Here is a 12472-nt window from a genome sequence, read left to right as displayed (position 1 = left end):
TTATAACAGCTGAGTCATTAGCATATTGCACAAGAGATGACTGGGGACAAGAGGAGTAGAGCAAGTTGGTGAAAATATTAAAGAGTAGTGGTCCACGTATGGACCCTTGGGGGACTCCCATTTGTACAGTGAGAGGGGAGGATAGTGCAGAGAGCCATTTAACTGATTGCTGGCTGGTAGAAAGATAGCTGGAGAACCAGTAGATAGTAGGGGGAGAGAAATGTAAGTTAGTGAGTTTATCTAGAAGGAGTGGGTGAGAGACAGTGTCAAAGGCTTTAGAAAGTTCAAGGAATAGGCATAAGTTTATTGTTATCAGGAGCTAGGGAGACTATGTTGATGAATGATATGAGTGCAGTAGTTGTACTATGCTTGGGACGGAAACCATGCTGTGTGGGTATGAGAAGGTTTTCCTGGTGAAGGTAATACAGTATCTGCTTGTGAATGCATTTCTCTAGGATTTTTGAGAATGGAGAGAGTATGGCATTCAGTTTGAAGTTGGATATGTCTGAGGAGTTGCCCCCTTTGTAAATGGGTAGAGTAACGAAATTCATCCACACAGTGGAGACATAGGATTCAGAAATGGATTGGTTGATTAAGATGGATACAGGATAGGCAAGAGGTTCAGAGGCAATCTGCAGGAAGTAAGTGGGTAGCTTGTCAACAGATGGGGAGCAAGGTTTAAGTTTAGAGAGTAATGACTTTACATAGTTAGTTGATACTGCTTTTAGACAGAAGGAGTTAGGAGTGTTTGGAAGAGGTATAGAGTTTGTGGTTGTGCTAGTGTTGCTTCTGGGAGGGGAGATCATTTATTATGGAGGTTATTGAGTTCATAAAATGATTGTTAAATGTGTTGGCTATGTCTTCAGGTGTTGCATTGGGACCTGGGTTAGGAGAGGAAGGGTTTCCAGGACGAAGAGTCTGTTTAATAGAGCTCCAAAATTTCTTTGGGTCTGATTTAAGAGTAGAGGGAGGATTGGCATAAAAGTTTATTTTGTCATAATGGATGATTTTTTTATTTTATTTCTGAGTTCTTTATATTTCTGAAGAAGAGAAGGGGTCCTAGTTTTACTCACATTTTCCAAATCTTATCCTGGTCTTTCATGAGGGTTCTGGTAGATTTAGTGAGCCAGGGAACAGTATTAGATTTGATTCTAATTGTGCGAAGAGGAGCAAGGGAGTTAAGAATATTTAGGAATATAGTGTTGAAGGAGTGGACAGCTTCATCTAAAGGAAGAGTGGTGAGGTACAACCAGTTAATTTTGGAGAGATGGTGAATAAAGGAGTTAGACCAGAAATGAGAAAGTGAGCGGGTGGTAATAAATTTGTTAGGTTTGCTAAGATGGGGAGTATGTCTGGTAACTGTTATAGGGCAGTGGTCGCTGAGGGCATTTGGAAGGGTTTGTGAGTTATGATAGTTTTGAGGGTGGGAGACCAATATCCAGTCAAGAAGACAGCTAGGTAGGTGAGATTTATTAATGTAGGTTGGGGTTGTGATTAGCTGCTCAAACCCATGTAGGTTTATATAGGAAGTAGTGTTGGGAGCTTGTATTGTAAGCCAATCAATATTAACATCTCCCAGTATGATTATTTCATTGTGGATGGTATGTGAGAGGTGAGATAGGATGTTCTCAAGTATGTTAATATTATCACCAGGGGGAATATAGATTGCTGCGGCAGTTATGGTGTTGAAACTGTTAATTTTGAAGTTGGTCAGTAGGAGTTCAGCTGGTGAGAAGGAAGGTAAGTCTAGTGTGGGATTGATATGGGAGAGACAATTGGAGTAGAGCATGGAGACTCCTCCTCCTTTTCTTTTATGTTGATCTAATCTAAGGATATTATAGCCAGGAGGGATGATTTCACTGTCCAGATGGTGTGGCTTTAACAATGTTTCAGTCAGGGTAACTATGTCAGGAGTATAGTTAGCTATCCAAGCATGGAGTTCTTGAACTTTATTTATAAGGCTCCTGACATGGATAGAGCAGAATTGTATTTGTTTTTGTGGGTTGGAGGGGTTGGCAGGTTTAGATACAAGGGGGGTTATTGTTCAGGGTAGTGTCTGTAGGGCCTGGGTTAGGATGAATGTCACCAGACAGAAGTAGAGGTTTGTAATGGGGGTTTTAATTTGAGTAAGTAGACTTTGTTTTTTTGTTTGTTTTAAAGGGGAGGGGGGAGATATTTTTATTTTAGGAATGGGAGTGGTGGGGGGAAGGATGGAGAGACAAATTAGTAGATAGGGTTGTGGTGCAGTACTTGAGTTAAGACTGGTGTTTGAGGGATGAAAATAGGGAGTAGGTAATTGTGAGTGATAGGAGGTGAGGTGATAGAGTATAAGGAGTGGAGAAGGTAAGAGTATAGTTTGAGTTGTAAGAGACATGCCACTTTATGGGATGTAGAACAGAGGATGAGAGGAAGGGGTGGGAGTAAGGTATAGTAGTCTTTGATATTGGATAGTAGGTAAGTGTGGGTAGGAGCAAAGAAGGGAAGTAGTATGACAATAGGAAGTAGAGGGGTGGGGGATAAGGGAGGAAGTGAGGGGGTGTGGTTGTATGGATAGGTATAAAGGTAATGATATGGGGGTGGGTGGGAATGGGGGTGGGAGATAAACAAATTGAGCGGAGTGAACGGAGCAGGGCTACACCTTCCAGATAGAACTCAGCTAAAAAAAACTATCAGCTAGTCCAGGGACACTTACTAGAGATGCTAAACCTGGAGGGCTTTCAGATGCAATTAAAGCAAATATGACATCCAGAGTTTTTAAAACCTTTGGTGTGTTGTACCTGAGCAATCACTTGGGGGGTGGGGGAAGGGAGGGAAACCTTCAATTGGAATTTAAAGTAGCAGGGGAGAATCCAAGGGACTCTGCTATACCTAGCTAATTATCAAGGACAGCCAAGGAAATAAGGTAAACATACAGGCACCCTTGTTCAAGGACTGGAAGGTTTCTCCAATAAAAACTATGTGTAGGAATACACCACAGGTGGAAGTTGTATGCTGCTTACTAGTCTGCAATGGCAGATTTTATTCTCTTTTATATTTGTATTCTCCTTTGCTCATTGTTTGCTGCACACAATGTATCTAAAGATAAAAGCAGGTGGAGACTTTGCACCTCTGTTTGGTGTTTAGTGAAGAACAAGTATTGAGGATGAGGGACTGAAGGCTATGACTATTGAGAGGGGCTAAATACCTTCCCATATAACAAATATCAACAGTGAAACAGATGAAAGGGGTGGGGGTAGGCTAAGAGGAAGAAGGTTTGCAGCTATTGCTCCTGGGGTATGCACTCTAACTGAATGTAACAGATTTTAACAAGGCATAACAGTAGTTACAAAAGCTGGCACCTACACTACACAAGCAGCAACAGCAAGGTTCCTGGAGTTAAATCAGGGTCTGCAGTATATTTTTGGATGATTGCTGGTTAGGGTTTTCTTTGCTTTTAGCTGGAGTGAGAGGATTCCTTGCTCACACAAGTGTGGGGGGGGGGGGCTCAAAGCGATCAGGTCCTCAGTGGCTCTAAAAGTTGCAAAGAAGAGAAAAGGAAAGAATGTAAGATTAAAAGCAATAAAATAAGGACATCAAAATAAGCACAACCATCATAAATATTGTACAGAAAGCAGAGCAAGTGAACATAGCCTATTAGAAGTCAAGAGAAATACATTCAGACTCTGTAACCAGTCTTATTTAGCAGCAGTCAGTATAACAAGTTAGAATATCCTATTACCAGACAATATTGCAACTATGTAGCAGTTTTACCAGTTTACCATAAATATCATGAGTCCATCTAAGTGTGTAAACCTTTTTTGGAGCTGTTCAACCTTTAGTCCTACTCCAGCCTTTCTTCACTCTGTCAGATGTTGCACCAAACCCTTCTTTTTACTTGTACTGTACTGCTCTTCTGCTAATGTACCCCCTGGCTGTCAGTGTAAGGTTGTCTTCTGTCAAGACTGTCCTGAGCCACCCCGTCTTGAGGTCATCATGTCCCCTTTTCTTCCCTTGACTAGTATTCCCAGTTGCACTATAATTGTGCAGGAGTTCCAAGTTATATCCTTGTTCCATTCCCTCTTCTAATACATAGTTGTCCTCCTTTCTAAATCTCTACCTTAGTCTCTGTTTCCGACCCATTTTAAATTATCCTGCATTACAGTCTTTTTACCATCCAGTTATCCCTTCCTCTACATGATGTCCAGATCTATACATATTGGTCTGGTCCTGTACAATGGAGGGATGATGCCAGAATCATTTTAGCTTCACCACACCACTTTGACTTCATATAATATGCTTTAGCTTCAGGGTAATTATTAACATCAGAGCCTTTTCATCCTCTGTCCCATCATGTATGCATATTTATGGCTGGTTCTTCCCTCAAAGTGTAAACGTTTCACCATTTTTCTCTAAATGTCTTTTTCTTTTTACTTTATTTCAAGCCTCTCTGAAGACATGCATACTGTAGTAGTCTTCATATCATTAGCAAATATGCTATTTTTTTCCGAAACACTGTGACACATCTAACATAAAAAGTGAAAAAAAGAGTCCCAGTAGAGAATCTTATGATAGTTTGGTTACTGATATTCGTTATTCTCTAACAAGCACCTCCTGCTTCTGCTAGATCTGCTTCAATAGCTAGTTTCCAAGCAATGTCACCACTTCCTGGCATTACAACCCCTCCCCCCCCCCATATAAACAAATTGATTAATTCCTCTACTAAGACTCAGTGAAGTAAAGGCCTTGATAAAATCCACATGCACTATATCTGCAGGGCTCCCACTGGCTACCTCACTGCAAACCTCATTCTTACTACTTAGTGTGGACTAGGAAAGCCACTGTGTGACACTATGCTTTCAAAAGCCAGCAATTGAAGGCCCATTCAAAAACTCTATCAGTGTGCCATGCACATTTTTCCATGTACTTCTGGTGAACAGGAATAAGAATGTCAGGCATGTGAGCACCTTATCCCTTAAAATATCTCTCATTGTGTGAGGGTCCCATGCTGCCAACTTCCAGCAATCTGATACTTCTTCAATTATTCATGGGGGAGGGTACATCCTTGCAAATGCCAAGCTCTACTGCCAGTTAACATCATAGTCTATAGCTTAACCATCCATTAGGAATTACCTATCTGAAGACCTTAGAGCCCCTGCCCTACTTCTTAGGTTCATAGATTAGTACTAAGCTAACTGCCCTTGTGAGCCATTTTAAGCCTAGCCAATTATCCCTTGTGAGACTCAAACCCTGCACCTTGTGTTTGTAAGGCAAACACCTAAACCATGAGGCCACCCTCCCAACCCATACCAATGCTTTTTCATCATTTGAATTATCAAGAATCTGCCAGACTATGATGCTTCTTACTTCCAGTATAATACTTTAGTGCCTACCAATGCCCATGTGTTCCGCATGTTGCCTGGGTGATTGTTTATTACTGTCAGTGTAATTTCTGCAACACTTGTGAGCTTAATGCAATATTTAGTTATTAATGAAAGAGATGTAGTCACACAAATGTTTTTTTTTTTTTTTTATTTATGGACACAGTTCCTTTGGATCAGTTAGTCTATCAATCAGTTAGTCTTTCCTGAAAAAAGTGTCCTTGGAATTCATTATAAAGATTCTTTGTTAATAAAGTCATGGTATATAAAATATACTTTAGATAAATCACATATTTTAGCTAGTCTTCTGTCAGTGTTACATTGCAGTCTAAATACATCTTTTGCAAGTGTTGAGATTCCTCTATGGAATTAAGTGCTCTTGTTCCAGAGTGAGAAAACAAAGTACCTAAATTGTATTTTCTCTCGGGACCAGTACCATGTTGAGATCCTCTTAGACCTTTCACTACTGATGTCCCTACAAATGCATTACCTAATTAAGGACGCATCTGTAGTTCTGACATTTAAATTTTCTTTTTACTTGGCATTGTACTGTTTATTCAGAAATTACAGATTATAACAGTAACTGAAGAAATATGCTAGGAATTATAAGCTATCCATAAAAATTAGAGATGTCTGTCCTCTATTGACTGAATGCAATAAATGCATATGTGTAGGGAGAAAAAAGCTGTCCATGTCCTCTTTGAAAAAATAATACATGTGTAATTGGCTTGGAAGTTCTCAAAAATATATTACAAGGGGAAAAAAAATCATGCAGAGCTTTCACGCATTTGCAGACAGTTTAATAACAATTTAAGGTTTTTAATATTTTTCTGCCAAAAAATAAACTGTTACTTTCATTCAAATAACTGAATGAAACCCCCAGAACTTTAATAGCTGCAAAAAAGAAAATATTCTTCTGATTAGCTATGACAGCTATCATTTTTTTAAACTGGGAAATATCCGATTCACTCTGGCCAAGATATATATTATACATGATTCAGTTTTCTGTTCCATACAAATTTCCTTTTTGATAAAGGAATATTTTTTTATAGTATGCAGGATATAATATCATTTTCAGTAATAGCACAACATAATCCATGAAAAAAGAGCATGTGATTCTACCTTGCATAGCTTTATTTCTAAGCACAATTCTAGCTCAGAAGCATGGCTTTCTGGTTCAGAAGGAATGCCACTTTTGCTATTATTTGGTTTCATGACATGTTTTAATGCTGTATTTAAACTGGGAAGATCTCAAAGAGGAACCATTTGAATAATTTCATTGTATGTTTTGGTTTTAAATACTGGGCTTGTTTATTAGCTGAAAGTTATAGATTACAATACTAACAGTGAATGACTCCACAATTCAACATTTATAACAGCTCTCAGTGTCATCTCTAGGACCAAATTAGGAAAAGTATTATATATCATGGTACAGACAAAAATGTCAGTGCTTAAATTATGAACTATTTGTACAACAAAGAAAATAGTCATTTTTGCCTGTTTGCAAAACTAAGTACTGCTTTCCAAGTTTGCAAAATTTGCAATTATAGTATTGTTGTGTGTAAATATTTTGAAATCTTTGTAAAGAAAGACAGAGAAAGAGAAAGAGAGAGAGAGAGAGAGAGGGAGAGAGAGAGTAGGTTCATGATAAACCCAATTTACTGCTTGTTGCTGGTATTACTCATTTTTCCTCTTAGAGAATTTTTATTAGGAAGCAAAGAGTACATTGCAAAAGTTGGGGGATGTACAAGTTCTGATCTAAATTTTGCTGAAGTTTTTGATAGTCTTAAAGCTATGAATGTAAGACTTCCTAGTGATCTTACAACATTTATATTTCCTTGTTAGACATCTATTATATCAAATGTAAATGATTCCCCTTCTGCTGCTTTTTAGTACCATTTCAGAGTACAAAGTACTGTTAGAGATGGTTCAGGAAACCATGCATCATCACACCTCTCCTTGTGCAGTTTCCTCCAGAGTGCCTCATCCCTGACATCTTTTGTATATCTACAGGTGGCCAAGATAAAATTCCCCGAGTATCATTTACCAGAAAAGATGCTGAGGAACATATCAGTGACTGCTGTTTTCCATAAAAAAATCACTGCTGCTGTGATTTCTAAATGTGCACCAGCAGTCATTCTTTTCTTTTGGGAAATTTCTCACTTTTTTAAGTCAGTGCAGATATGGAGTTATTATGTATAAGATTGGAGGCATGGAGTGACTTGCTTACTGCATTTGGGGTGCAAAAACACAGTTTTATTTTTGTCCTAATGAGTTTTAGACATTAATGTTCAGCATTTGTAAGCTTTGACATTTTGATGTTCACGGTTTTATAGGAGAACTGACATTTTCATCTGATCTCTACCAAAACAATATCAATTTTTTGCCAATGAAAGCCTATTTTCTTCTTCAAAACACTGTATGTTAAATATGTCTTCTGTACCACTAGCCACAGGTGCAAATGAATCTCATTCTATACCTGTGTGCATTAGCATAGGTGCTAATGTAATACTGGTGTCATAACAAGTAGCAGTGCAGAACTGTATTTACATTGCATTTATAGCACTAATCATAACCACCAGAAAGACAAAAAGCTCAACAACATGTCTGCCAACATGGCCATTTCCAGGAATTCTATATGGGCTACTGGGTCATTGAAGACATTTTTTGTTGAAAAGTATGATGCAGTCTCAGTGAATATGTGGTGATTGACTTCTGTAGTACAATAGGATACATTCATAATGTTGAATGCCCAGAACATTGAATGATATAACATCTCCCAAAAAAAGTTCAAAATGCAAACTGTCAAAAAACTTGACACATTCTAAGGTGGGGGGATTGGAGCAATCCTGCCTGCATCCTACATGTGGGGAGCTGTGCCCCCTACCCTCTGATAATTTATGTGTATATATATATATATATATATATATATATATATATATATATATATATATGTACACACACACACACACACACACACACACACACACACACACACACACACACACACACATACACACACCCACACACACACACACACACACACACACACACACACACACACACACACACACACACACACACACACACACACACGCACACACACACACAAATATACTAACACCAAGATCACACTGCAGTGGGGAAAGGGGAAAACACCAGTTGTCCTGGTAATGCAATCTTATTAACTTACATTTTGAACGTTTTTGATCAATATAATGCTGATCGGTATTTTGGCTATTTAGCATTGTGAATGCAACTCAGTGAACAATGTATGATTTTTCAAAACTGAAATAGAAATAGATGTGCACATGAGAGGTTTTGCTTATGTAAAAATATATGTGATTTAAAGTCAGAACCCATGCAGAATTGTACACTGTGGTGCTATTTGCAAAAGGAATAAAATAATTAAACGAAACAAGACACAGGCAGAAATCACATTCTTATAAAAAGAAATGCATTTCACAGAGTTTGTGACAAATATAGTACTGCATCATTTTAATTAAAAAGAACAACAGAACCCAGCTGTCAAGAAGTCTAACAAATGTAATCAGTAATTATAAGCATAACAGGAAAAACATCAATCTGCCAGCTTCATGATGTGTTGACTGAGATGAATTAATATCACAGTGCTACCTACACAAGTGACATGCAAAGGAGAATTGAAATGCAACTTCACAAAGACGGAGAGTGAAAACAGCATCAACAAAAAGACATTCATTCAACTGTAGCACTATAGCTTAGATTATTGCAAGGGAGAACCCTTCTGCATATCATACCACTGCAAATACGTTTTTCTGTCTATGAGGTCATTCATAGAAGCAGAAATATAGTTTCTCAACATCGCACAGGAACATGTGGAGGTGGGGTATTCATTTTTGTATGGATTGTTTTTATTATGGTTTTAATTTTGAGTTGTATGTATATATATATATATATATATATATATATATATATATATATATATATATATATATAGTTTTCAACTAACTCTGTCTAGTTCAATCGTGTTGTAATTCTTTATCTCAAGTAACTGTTATACTAAATAATAAAATACCAACATAGAAGCAGGCAAACTAATTCAGTTTAAAAAGTAATATCCACCATACTATAGACAGATAACACGATGGCGCTGATATCTATTTCTGCTTCTGGTAGCCTTAGTACCTGAGACTATAGTCACTTACATCTATCATATACTGTCTTGAATTTTCTTGATTTAGTGATTTGAGACAATATGCTTTTCTATTCTGTATCAGACCTGAACTATGACTCGTAGCCAAATTCAGAGTTTAAATAGCAATGGTGCGGAGAATGTAAACATGTTCTCCAAGCATGCATATTATATTGGACATATTAGAATACAAATGAGAATTTGTGCTCACTTAGCTGTATTTTTAATGTTGTTCTTACTCTGTATGTACTCTCTGAAATTAGATTCCACACAGAAGAATACCTGAAATAGTCCTCATTCTAGTGAACACTGTCAATTATAACAAGACAGAGATAAATGATTTAATATTTAGGATGTGATAAGGGTGATTCTGGATACAGATGAATAGAACCACAGAGGTTTGATATACTCCCTAGTCAAGTAAGCCTGTCTGAGCCAGCAATGAAACCACTGATGCTGTGTGAAAGCTAAGTTGGGTACTGTAAATGTCTAAATTGCAACAATTCTTCTCTCAGAATGCCAGGAAAAGTTCAATAAATAAAGCAACATTTACATGGTATGCAAATACAAACAAAATATGGTTTTGCCTACATGAGAAAAAAGGTACAATTCCAGGATAGCATGAACCATTGATGGGAGACAGTAAAATCTAAAAGCAAATAGCCTAAAATCTATCTATTAATTTTAGGAAATTAAAGCAGAAAAATATTACTCTGCATACTATATTTACAGGAACAAATCTAATTTTTACTGCTCCTTAAATTTAACATATTAGACATATAAATCAGTCTTATTTACATATGAAATGAGCGCCATACTTTCTGATTGCTTCAAAAAAGTTCACTGCAAAGTCTTTCTTGCATAGTACCACAATTATATATAACTATATATGTATATATATATATATATATATATATATATATATATATATATATATATATATATATGTATTGTAATAAGTTGTACAGCTTGTTTTTTTCTCAATTTTCTCCTTTGGTCTAAGTGCTCCATAGAAGCAGAGAGTGAAACAAATCATCTGGAGTCCTCTGGACCAATCTGAATGAGGTCAGTTAGGTTAGGGCCATATTCTTTGGTTCATCCCAATGCCATTTCACTGCTCAGGAGACTTGACAGTCTGAAAAGCAAAGAAACAAATATTTTAGTAATGGTTGCCTAGCATTTATCAGTAAATGTATATCACACCATGAATCATAGCATAGGAAAACGGTTATAAAAAAGGATAATTATTTTCAACACAGACTGTATGACATCTAGGTTTTAAAAGAAATGCAAAATGAAGTTGATAGAGACTATTATCTTATTACCTGTGTAATTGGAATTATTATTCATTAATCATTCTGGAAGGAAATAATTTTTCGTAGAATACATACTATATGTTGCTATAACTGGTTAATGAAGTTATTTGTATAGGGTATACAACAATAATTCACTTACTGGTTGACATTGTGCTGCTGAAAAAAATAACCAAAACCAGCAAAAAGCTAAACCAGAATTGCAGGAATGTTCTAGTTTTATTTATATGTTTATTTATTTAGTGTGCATACAATTATTCATGCTATTATTTATTTTTACAGAAAAGTCAGTGTTACATGCAAGTTCAATCACTTAACATGGTAATAGACCAGCTGCTGATACCTCTAGTGATGAAATACTTTCACTGTATATGGGTGCTGATCTAGATGGTAAAATTACTTACTTGGTCATGAAACTGATTGCTGCTTTGGGGACTTTTTCCTTACCCTACTGTTTTGTAACTGTGGAGTTGGTATACATAAGTTTGGGGGTGTAGGGGTTGGCCCACATAGTAATGCAGGGGAGCTTGAAGCCTTCAAAAAGCTTGTTTTGAGGTCTTTCATTTGGTTGCATGTTAAAAGCAAGTTTCTAGGTTGTGCAACCAAGAATTGGCAGTGTGAACATTAATGTTTTGAAGTTTCATAGTAGAAACTGCTGTAGGTATTTATTTGAAGATAGTAGATTAAGGTATGCCATTTCAGAAATGTAATTCCTCAAAATGTATTTCCCTGATGTTATGTTATGTTTTCATCTGAGATGTTAGTTTGGCAGGGTAATAGTGAAAAAGATTACTTACAGGACTGTGAAACAACCTTTCTCAGCTAAGACTGCTACACTAAAGAATCATCCTGCTAAGGCTGCAGTGACCTCATATTTTGTTGGTTGTACAAACGTTCTTAGAGCTGTGGATGCACACTGTCTCACAGGATGAGTATATGGCTGCCTGACATTGCTTTTGCTTTATATATAGTCATAGTATATATTTCTTTGGGTTACTTTGAGCAGCTGTAGTTTGCTGGTTTAATATTTGCATAACCAGTCATGATTCTATGCATCTATTCTAAATTACATTGTTGCAGTCTGTATTTAAACACATTACACTTTAATGCAAAAAAGAACAGTTCAATCACTATTTCACTGCAATCTGCAGCAAATATCTGCAAAAAATTAAAACCGTTGATATTGTGCAGGGAGAATTACACTGTTAAATTAGCATTGAACTTAAGTTTTTGTACATTCTATTCAGGCTACAACTGTCACGGACTACTGAACACTGTGTATATCTAATGGTTAGTTGCAGACATAAAACCCAAACCCACAAGTGCTGTATCTCTAAAAACAGTTCTAGTAATATAACTAAGGATGTAATATTCCATCAGCAGGATACCAAGGAACAATCTGTAGGATTAGAGACACAGATGAACTCTGAACAACTCTGTGAGGTGAAAGTGAAAAATCTACCATTTCATTGGTTGTCCAGGGAATCAACTAATGGTACATACACTGTCATCAGCCCTCGCTCTCATCTACTCTGTATGCTGGCTAAGGGACCACTGGAACTGGATAGCACCTTGAGAGAATGCAGACTTGAAAGTGGATGCATAACCAAAACTGTGATCATACCTCT

General features: G+C 37.0%; 1 protein-coding gene across 1 annotated transcript in view; it reads right to left on the bottom strand.

Annotated features, from left to right (window-relative positions):
• Positions 1–10486: 10486 nt before the first annotated feature.
• TWIST2 (twist family bHLH transcription factor 2) overlaps positions 10487–12472 on the bottom strand; it is a 221402-nt gene continuing 219416 nt past the window's right edge. Inside the window, exon 2 of the mRNA XM_044075054.1 lies at positions 10487–10666. The gene's annotated coding sequence lies outside the window, so the exon portion shown is untranslated. The remainder of the gene's footprint in view (positions 10667–12472) is intronic.

The sequence above is a fragment of the Protopterus annectens genome, chromosome 6.part0 (genome assembly GCF_019279795.1).
Source record: "Protopterus annectens isolate FY-2018-M chromosome 6.part0, PAN1.0, whole genome shotgun sequence".
Classification (NCBI taxonomy): domain Eukaryota; kingdom Metazoa; phylum Chordata; order Ceratodontiformes; family Protopteridae; genus Protopterus; species Protopterus annectens.
The sequence above is the reverse complement of the archived record's forward strand: the minus strand, read 5'-3'. Positions and strand labels throughout refer to the sequence as shown.